The following is an 11379-nucleotide window of genomic DNA, read 5'->3' as shown; positions in this document are numbered from 1 at the left end:
CTTTTGATTTCAAGTTTCCGTTTGACAATGGTGGAAAGTTTTCATCATCCATTGTTGGAACGGAATTCTCATAATTTACCTCAACATGTGGCTCCTCTGACTTTGACGAGTCAGATTCATCGCCAGAACTAACGTCTGAATTCTTAACCACCCATTTTTGTTTGTTAAGATTTGTTGTTCTTTTGTAAAAATGCTTCGAACTTTCACCAACTTCGAAAGTCGAATTTTTGAACTCTTTAAATTTCTCTGTTGGTTGTTCCTGTTGATCAACATATTTTTCTTTCAATTTCAAGTTGGATGAAACTCCCTGTTTTGTGTAGGTGGACTGTTGGCAATTCCAAGCAATATGTCCAACTTCTTGACATTTGAAACAGGTTCTTCTTTCAACTCTTCGTTCAGATTCTTTCAACATATTCTTTTTCCTTTCAGCGAGAAGCTCTTTGTTTGACTGTTTCCAGAATGGTTTCTCCTTCTCTTCTTCTGAACTTGCTCCTGAAACAAATTTAGTTTTTGATTTATAAATTTTCTCATTTTTATGATTTTCTGGTGGAATAAAACCTAAACCCTTCTTTTTGAAATTACTGTTATGGTTTGGTTTCTTTCGATAACCAGAACCAGAACTGTAACCTTTTTTCTTGTTCAATCTATGTTGAACTCTTGAGGTGTACTTTTTAGGTTTTTCATTAAGATTTACATCTTTTATTTCAGAAATATTAATTTCTGTTAATTTGAAAACCTTGTTAATCATTTCAGTTTTAACACCTCTTATTGGAAATTCCTCATCAGAATATAATTTGTCAGAATCATTTAAAGTATATGCTACTTTGAATGTTTCATCATTCAAATTATTTTGCGACAACAGAAAATCTTTATTGTAAACCCTTTTGACTGGTGAATTCGAGCTTTTGTCTGATGAACTCGAATTTTCAGATTTAGACTCTGACTTTGACTCTTCATCTTTATCAAACACCTGATCGACCACTTTCTTAATTAACTCAGACTCATGATCAGTGTCAGATGCTGTGAAGGTGACATCAATATCATCTAGTAGTCCATTGATAGAATCAGATTTCAGATTTGGATTGAGTGCTTCAGCCACTTTTTCAAAGTCTCGGGGGGTATAGCCATCCCACATTGGATTTGGAACTCTGTTATAACTCAAACCAGTTTTCTTACCAGAATTTCCCTCATTGCCTTCAAACTTATGAGCAGCCATGGTAGGATAAATGCAATCAATAACATAATCTGAAGTTTGATAACTTCGAAGTAAATTGTTCACTCTTTCGGTTTCAATCTTCATTGCTGCCAATTCTTGTTTCAGCTCAGCATTCATCTCAATATATCCGTTGATTGCTCTTTGCTTTTGAAGAACAGTTGCTTTCAAAAGATTTTTCATCTGAACATCCTCATCACAAGCTCCTTTGTACACGCTCACTTTCCTGCTTAGGAGATCATACGACTCCTTTATGCTCCTCACATTGTGCAGTAAGTTCTCTTTATGCTTTTCCAATTCAACCAACTTTGTATCTTTCTCAGCACAATCTTTGCAAGATACTAAACACTTTGTACAAGGTTTTTCAACTTCTACAATCTTTTCCACGTCAACAATTTTTTCAACTTCAATTATTTTTTCAACTTCAACGATTTTTTCAACTTCAACTATTTTCTCGACTTCAACAATTTTTTCAACTATTTTTTCCACCACCTTTTCAATCACAAACGGTTCTTTCTCAACTTCTATCTTTACTTCATTCTCTTCAACCTTGACCTCCTCTGTCGATTTTTCTTCAACTTTTGCCTTCTCAGCTTCCATCTGGACTTTAGTCTGTTCTTCAGCAATTCTTCTTGCTTCCATTTCTATCTTTAGTCTAGCAGTCCTTTTCTCTTTCAACATCTTGATTTTATCTGCAAAAAACAAATTAAAACTATAAGTATCCAAATTTTTTCTAGCTTTATTAATATACTCTTCCTCATCATCAGTATCTTCATCACTTCCTGAAGATTTAAAAATCGGTTTTCTTCTAGGACTGTTCGTTGATTTGACTGATTCTTCTTCCGAGGTTGAATCTTCAAAGAGTCGAGCAATAAATGCTTTAGGAACTGTTTTTCGATTTGAAGGTCTAGAAGGATCATAATCATCCCAATTAAAGCCTTCTAGAATTCTCTCATCATCTTGGTCTATCAGACCATAGCAAGCTCTACCCTTTGATGGTTCTTCGATTAGATCCTTCCTAGTATGTGCAGTTTGCGACGATTGTTGTTGATATGGTTGTTGAGCAACCTGATGATAAATTGCTTTTCGATGATAATCGTTGTTTCCGAAAGGATCTTGTCTTCCAGTTGCTTCTCTTATTGTACACTCTCGTTTAAAATGCCCTTTTTCTCGGCAACGAAAACAAATAACCTTTGATTTGTCAAAACCTAGCTGAGATGTAGTAGCTTCACGAAGATCATCTCTTCCGGTGATCTGTTTGAACTTTTCTGCTCTTCTCAAAACGCTAGCTAAACACCACTTGATATCCATTAACTCAAGTTCCTCAGAATCAATCTGGTCATAATCCTCCTTAGTGAGCATTGGATTGCCGATTCTTCCAGCAACTAAGCTTTCATACGACTCAAACACAGTAACAAGAGATGCCATGTGTTGCTTAGCAATTTCTGGAGAGAAATTTTGACCATTTTGAATATTCAATGTAACATTGCATTGCAAATTTGTTGAACTTTGTGGTTTAGAACTTGGTGTTGAGAAATTAGGTTCAAAACTTGAATAAGATGAAGAATATCCACCACTCTGAGTTGTAGTACTAACATTTGTTCCGGAAGTACCATCAGCACTGAAAGCACTCTAAATTTTCGGACTCGGAGTAGTCTCAACTTTGCTTCCTGTATAGTATAGACTAACATCTTGTTGAGCACCCGGATTCTTCATGATCGCAGTTTCTGAACATCCAATTCATGTTCTTCAAGCTTCTGAATGAACTTACACAAATTCATATCTTCAAATTTTCGGTTATGCTTTAAAATCAACAGATATGTTCCCCATTCATTCTGTGGTAACGCATCATCTAGCTTATCAACCCATTCTTCATCTTCTTTCTTGATGTCCATTCTTTTCATTTCGTGGACAAGATGACAATATCTCTCGATAATCTTCCTAGTCGTCTCACCTTCAAAAGCTGTAAACATATCAAAAGATTTTTTTAGTAATGCACGTTTATTCTTTATCATATCAGCACTTCCCTTAAACTTTTTAATCAATGCTTACCAAATTGATCTAGCAGTTCCCTTATGTTGAAGCAAAACGAAAATATCTTCTTTTATCGCTTGTTGGAGAAGGCTAATCATCATCTTTTCACCGGTGTATCTTAATTTTTCATTCGATGTAAATTCACTTAATGGTTTTTCATTTTCAAGATCATCTTTCGGTCTAGTGTAATCTTTCTCTAATGCAACCCATGCATCAAACTTATTAGCTTATACCCAGTTTTCAAAACGATATTGCCATCGTCTAAAGTCCTCAATGTACATAAGCTTTGGACGCTTTTGGAAAGTTCCCGTTTCATTTTCGATTCCAACAGTTTCGGCAACTGTAACTGGAGCAGTAGCAAAGGCGTTGTAAAACTCGTTTTCCATGTTTCAGTAAAAAGTTTCACAAAATCACAATGTTCAAACGAGCTGGTCAAAGTTTCTAATGACCTGGTAGCTTATAGTTCACCCCACACTACCTGGATCACACTTTCAAACAACCTGATATACTTTCAAACGATCTGGATCAGATTCAAACGGACTGGATCAATTTCACATGACCTAGTTCACTTCGTGCGAACTGGATCACTTCGCACGAACTGGACCTAATTCTCAAACGATCAGTTTCAAACGATTTGAACTCAAACGACCTGGAACCTATTCAAAATGACTTGACCCGTTACACACGACCTGGATACCTCGTGCAAACTGGATTTGCAAACCGGACGAACTGGTTCAAATCCAAGCGACCTGAAATCTCTAATCGTGCGAATTGGTTCAATTTTGTTCAATCCGTGCGACCTGGGTAACCTTTTCAAGCGACCTGGATCTAATGACTCACTTCGCAAGACTTGGTTTCGAACGAACTGGGTTATTTTCTACACGACATGAACCACTTCGAACGAACTAGGGGTTTTTTCACGCGATTTCGGTCCAAAAATTCATGATTTTATCAATTTATAGGTTGAATTATGTTCTGATTTCTTCAAGGATTGTTTAAAACAGTGTTTTACGTGTTATATTACGAAATCAGATCATTTTAACCGTGAAAACTTGGTGAATTTGAAGAAAAGTGTAGAAGAATGAGTGGAAATCAGATTTTCTTGATGAAATCAAGCTGAAATGGTAAGAACTCTTCCTCCTGTGCTCTGATACCACTTGTGGGATCGTTGAATCGATCAAATGAGTCGATCAGAAGAGTTCTAGATCAAACCAAAGGCGGAATTCAATGATTCGATCTTCATTGCAGCTTGTATAACACTAGGAATCACTTTAAATGTCGTTTATATTGATTTGAAAGCTATTACAGATCACTCAACACTTCGGCAGCACCTCAGCTCCGGAATCAGAAATGTTACAAATGAAATCACAAGTCACCTATTTATACTAGATCCAGGTCGCATGAACAAGCACTTCCAGGTCGCACAAACTGGTAAACCTAATTCGCACGAACTGGTCAGTTCGTGTGGACTGGCTCGTTCTGACCTGTTTTCTGTTTTTCTCGAACTACGTGACTTGATTTATCAATTCTATTACAAGACTCGATACAAGACGAAGTCGACAGACATATGCACCAACAGGATCGTTCCGGATGTGCATCGATTATAGGGAACCCAATAAGCTTACTATCAAGAATCGCTATCCCTTACCCCGAATCGACGATTTGTTTGATCAATTGCAAGGTGCTACGTGTTTCTCGAAGATCGATCTATGCTCAGGTTATCATCAGTTACGAATTCAGGAGGAAGATATAGCTAAGACTGTTTTTCAAACCCGTTACGGCCACTATGAATTCGTCGTTATGCCCTTTGGACTTACCAACGCACCCACGGTTTTCATGGATTTGATGAATCGCATGTGTAAGCCCTTTCTAGACCGCTTCGTCATCGTGTTTATTGATGATATCCTTATCTATTCGAAGTCAAAAGCCGAACATGCGCAACATCTATGTTTGGTTCTCGAATTACTCCAAAGGAATCGCCTCTACGCCAAGTTCTCCAAGTGTGAATTTTGGCTTGAGGAGGTTCAATTCCTCGGTCACATCGTCAATAGTCAACCTATTCACGTCGATCCCGCGAAGATTGAAGCAGGTAAGAGTTGGGTTACATCGAAATCCCCGTCCGAAGTTTGTTCTTTTCTTGGATTGGCTAGCTATTACCGTCGATTCATCACAGACTTCTCTAAGATCGTCGTCCCGCTTACCTCTCTGACGCATAAAGACAAGCCTTTTGTTTGTGGAACTGAACAAGAGGAAGCTTTTCAAACTCTCAAGCATATGCTCTGCAATGCTCCTATCCTCGCGTTACTCGATGGAAACGACGACTTTGTAGTTTATTACGATGCCTCTAACCTCGGTCTTGATTTTGTCCTCATGCAATGAGATAAGGTTATCGCGGACGCCTCTCGTCAGCTCAAGATCCAGGAGGAAAACTACACAACCCACGATCTCGAGCTTGGTGCAGTTGTTTTTGCGTTAAATATTTGGCGACACTACCTTTATGGTACTAAGTGTGCGGTCTTCACCGACCATAAGAGCCTACAACATATCTTGAACCAGAAGGAACTGATATGCGCCAACGCCGATGGGTTAAACTTCTCAACGATTACGATTGTGAGATTCGTTACCACCCAGACAAAGCAAATGTCGTTGCCGATGCTCTCAGCCGACGAAGCTATTTTCATAGCGTTCGTAATACTCAAGCCCAGCACGATCTCAAAGCTCTAATCCGTGACGGCACGCCTGCTTCATTGAGAACACCTTGAAAGAGGAAATGAAGAAGTGTGGTGCTGAACCCAACTTTTCACCAAATCGAACGGTATTTATTACTATCTCGATCGCATCTGGATTCCAAGTCGCAATAACCTTCGGGAGATATTGTTGACTGAAGCCCACATGTCCCGATATTCCATTCATCCTGGTGCCGACAAGATGTACCATGACCTTCGTCTTCGGTACTGGTGGCCTGGAATGAAGAAGGATACCGCTACCTATGTTTTGAAATGCCTGACTTGTTCGAAAGTCAAGGCTGAACAACAACGACCCTCTGGCTTACTCGTGCAACCCGAAATCCCTATGTGGAAGTGGGGGAGTATAGCTATGGATTTCATTACGAAACTTCCTCGCACGACATCAGGTCACGATAGCATTTGGGTTATCGTTGATCGTCTTACCAAATCTACTCATTTTGTGCCGATACGAGAAGACTTTAAGGTGGAATGATTAGCACAAATCTACACCGACGAAGTTATTTGTCGACATGGGACACCTCGTGATATCAACTCTGACCGTGATGGTTGATTTACCTCGCGACTTTGGGAAACATTTCAATTTTCTCTCGGTACTACTCTTAATCTAAGTACCGCTTTCCATCCCAGACCGATGGTCAGACTGAACGCACGATTCGCACCCTTGAAGATATGCTTCGCTCGTGTGTTATAGATTTTGGTGGTAATTGGGACTCGCATTTACCTTTAGTCGAATTCTCGTACAACAACAGTTATCACTCTAGCATTTAGATGGCACCATTTGAGGCATTGTATGGAAGAAAATGTCGATCGCCTATTGTATGGCACGAGATCGGCGATGCGCAAATTACCGGTCCTGAGTTTTTGCAAGAAACGACTGGCAAGATCCTCCAGATACAAGACAAGCTCTTGAAAGCTCAGAGTCGTCAAAAGAGTTACGCCGATAAACGTCGCAAGCCCCTTGAATTTGACATTGGCGATCATGTACTCCTAAAGGTTTCACCTTAGAAGGGGGTGATCCGATTCGGCAAGAAACGAAAGCTCGTGCCTCGATACGTTGGACCATTTAAGATTCTGGAAAGAATTGGTAAAGTGGCCTACAGACTCGAATTACCGGAGGAACTCAGCAACGTACACCCGACTTTCCACGTTTCGAACCTCAAAAAGTGTCTAGCAGAGCAGAATTTGCATGTTCCTCTTGAGGATCTACAAGTGGACGAAAGCTTACACTTCATGGAAAAGCCAGTCGAGATCATGGACTGAGAGACCAAGAAACTCCGACGCACACTCATTCCTATAGTGAAGGTTCGCTGGGAAGGCAAACGCGGCGCAAAGTTCACCTGGGAACTCGAGAGTGATATGAAGGCTAAATATCCCCAACTTTTCATTATGCCTGCGCCCTAATTTTGGAACGAAATTTCCTAAAGTAGGGGAGGCTGTAACAACCCGACTTACGAGTCAAAGTTAAAGTTAAAGTAAAAGTCAACGTTCAGATCTGACATTTCTTACTTAATTATTGCCTTGTACTCTCGAACCTCGATAATCGATACTTTAGTTAACCCTATTTTAAAACTACGATTTATTATTTATTATGTGAAGTAACAATGTGATAAACGCAACTAAACGTTATTTTACTTAACGCTATCACCTCGCTATCGCATCGCAACTCGAATCGCAGTTATCGGTATTGATTATGTGTGTATATTATTATGTGCTTTACTTGTGCATGTTTGTATATGTTTAAAAGGTGTTAATCGCAAACGCAATCGCAACTTTATCGCAACGCAATCTCAACGCAAACTCTAAACGCGGATTTACTTACTTGTATGTTGTTATGTGTTAGTTATGTTATTTGTGTAACTATTGTTTAATACTATCACATCGCTTACTTGCAACTCGCTTAAATGTAACGTAACGCAACGCCCAACGCACGAAACGAAAGTTGGAAAACTAACCCGCATGAGCCAACCGATCGAACGACCATTCAATCGAATGGACATCCGACCGGATGGCCATCCGATCGAATGGCCGTCCTACCCGTTCAACTTTCCACCACCTTCTCACCTCTCACACTATAAATACCCCACTGTCACATCAACTATTCATTGATGTGACAGCTCCGTTTGACATGTGCACTCTTAGCCTCTTTTCTCTCGATTCCTCGCGATTCTTGTAAGTTTTCACTCTAAATCTTGTACTTCCATCTTCATTACACACTTTCTCATCATCTTCACCAACAAATCACAACTTTTCACCGTGAAATCATCAGATTTTGGGCTGTTCTAGGGTGACGTCACCATGGGTTCTCATGAACACTAAAGTGTGACCTCATCTCATCAAGAACAGTTCAGTTCTAAAGGATTTCCACATGTTTTTACACTGATTTCAACTAAATCTAAACACTTTTCACTGCCTTCAATCTTTTCTTCAACAATCTTCACTTTTCACACAAAATCGTCAGAATCTGGACTCGTTCAGGGTCTCTACTCATTCTCTAGTGGAGAACCGGTCTGAGAACAGATTTCTTCCAGAGAGACGACTGATTCACGGGTGGAACATGAAACTCCGCCAAGAACAGTTAAGTCTGGTCGAACGGGGCGATTCCCGTCCGATCGAACAGGCTGGACTTGATGGGAATTCCGTTGTTTAACGCGCCGTCATGCCGTCTTTGTCAAACCGCAACGTCCTAACTTAACTAATTTTGCAAAGTTTTCAACACAAACTAGTTGCTCAATCGAATAGCTATCCGATCGGATGACCATCCGATCGAACGACTATTCGACCAGGTGACTTGATTTTATAAGTTAAACACTTGAAGTTTTGTAAAATTTCAAAGAATATCAGTTTCAATCGAACAACCATCCGATCGAACGGCCATCCGTCCGCATGACCATCTGATCAAATGACTTTATTTATACTACAAAGAAAACTTCAAAAGTTCAAACACTTCACAACACCTTTCCTCAGTCGAATGACCATCCGACCGAACGGTCATCCGTCCAGATGACCATCCGTTTGGACGGTCATCCGATCGAACCAACATCCAAACGTTCATATCACTCGACGTATTGTTACGCACCGTTCAACGCTTACACTATCGTTCTCTGATCAGGCTAATCTCTCAAGTGTTCCCTTCAATCCAAGACTGTGTTTATTTATTAAACACGATCTGTGAGTATACTCGATCCCTTTTTGCTTAACGCACTTTTGGGTGTTACATACGTTACTTATATCAAATCACATCGACACACAACGCAATCACTCTTTATACGCTAACCGCTCCGCATGTTATACGTGTTTTCGATGAATGCTTGTATGTTATGTTTACACAGTGATTGTTGCCTGACACCTTAGCAACGATAGCACTATAGTTTGGACTCAGCACCTGTCATGGACAGAGGTTGTTAAGGGTTTTACTTCACGTGTTACAGTGGTGATATGTGTTGCGCATTCTACAACTCGCAGTCACGTCTGTGCATATTTCATTGTCGATAGCTTACTTCCTTCACATTTATACGTGTTACATGCTGGTTATGCGTAAATCGCTTTCGCTACTATATGCTATTAAACTTGTGTACTCACCTTTACACTATGTGTATTGACTTTTATTTTAACGTATGTGACAGGTGTTTAGGATGCTTGCTTGCTGTGATGAAATGAGTTTAGGTGGTCTAGAAACCCACAAATAATTTCTGAGTTGTCAGAACATTTTTTTTTCTTTGAGAACAATGTCTGTAATAACTATTTATGCTTTATAAGTTTATGGTATGGGACATGAATGTAAATTATATTGTCGCTAATAGTGTTATGGATTCTCTTGGACAATCTGTTTCGCTCAGTGCCGTACCCCAATGATTCCGCCATTGGTTGGGGTGTGACAGATTGGTATCAGAGCCATAACTATAGGGAATTAGGTAAGACACGACCTAGTCTGGGTCCGATGTCTTAGTGTTGACCTAGTCTATAGTCTAAGCACCAACAGACCGTCTTGTGCAAACCCTGTAGGGGTTTTGCGCGAGCTTACTCTCGATACTCTCGCTTGGAAACTACAACTTTGTGCGAACACCGCATACTACAGCTTCACACAAAGCAGCCCTTCCTTAGAGTGTGTATAGTAGTCTCGGGATCCAAAATTGATCGTAAGAGTTCTTGTCAATCAAAGGCCATGTTTGGCTAAGTCTCTTACATCACTTGGTGAAGACAAGCACTTAATGTAATACTTTTGATTTTTAATCTTTTCGCACTTTTTATTTAGTTTTGTATTAATGACTTTAATAACTAGTTTCTTATGTTGAAGGTGAAACTTCTTTATCATTTGTCCGTGGTGTCTTGTCATGACTTTACTGTCTATATAAAGAAAAGATTTTCACCATTCATATCTCTACGGTCTAAAATGGGTGTTAACTCCTGGCCAGGCTCATCTAATACTCATGATAAATGATTACTCGGCTAAGTGGGAGAATGTGAGATTAAATATATTAATATTATAATATTTAATCTTGTAGCCATTATAATCATTTATATTATATAGATCAAAATATATTAATAACCTATTAATAATTAGTTGGTAATTGTTGATGGACCATATTACCCTTATTAACTAATTAGGTTTCCTCTTGGGTGTATATATAAGGAGATTATTAGAGAGTTTAAGGGTTACACAATTTAGTGAATCAACCAACCCTCATAACATCATTCTCGACTCTCTCTCCTAACCGAAGCCAACCCTAGTTTCGGTTCATCACCATCATAACTTTACACCGTAAGGAGGAACCAGATCATCCTGACAAGTATGTCAAACTCAATGGCTGCATCTCTGACTGGATTCTCTGCTGGCCTGTCTGCTGTAACAGGTATGTAATTCATGTTTTCCATCATGTTTAAACAGAACTGATCCAACATCACGATCTTCTTTGCATGTTTCCACGTCATCATTGCATGGTGGGAGTGTGACATTATTCTCAACAGATTAGACTGGTCCTTGGTTTCCAATTATTTTTATTACTTCCGCTCTGCATCTTTTCCTCCAGCATATTTGTTAATGATAACGATTTATTGTTGATGATTAGATTGTTTCTTGATTTCCAAATTATCCAACATGTAGTGATTAGCATTGTTTCTTGATTTCCAAATTATCCAACATGTAATGATTAGCATGGAATGTAGCATCGCCTTTTTCACCTTGTTCCCTTGTTTTGTTTTGTGAGAATCAAGCAGTCTTGTACATGAAAATCAAAAATAGGTCTTCAAACATTCTCTTAATGAAACTTTGAATTAGTTTCTCCATCCATTAGATACATTAAGTGAGTCCCAAGTCATACGCATTATTGTTTTTCAATATTGTTCCACAAAAAATAGATGGATTGATGATTGATGGTTGAATATCAT

This window comes from Helianthus annuus, chromosome 11, assembly GCF_002127325.2.
Source record: "Helianthus annuus cultivar XRQ/B chromosome 11, HanXRQr2.0-SUNRISE, whole genome shotgun sequence".
Taxonomy (NCBI): domain Eukaryota; kingdom Viridiplantae; phylum Streptophyta; class Magnoliopsida; order Asterales; family Asteraceae; genus Helianthus; species Helianthus annuus.
The sequence above is the reverse complement of the archived record's forward strand: the minus strand, read 5'-3'. Positions refer to the sequence as shown.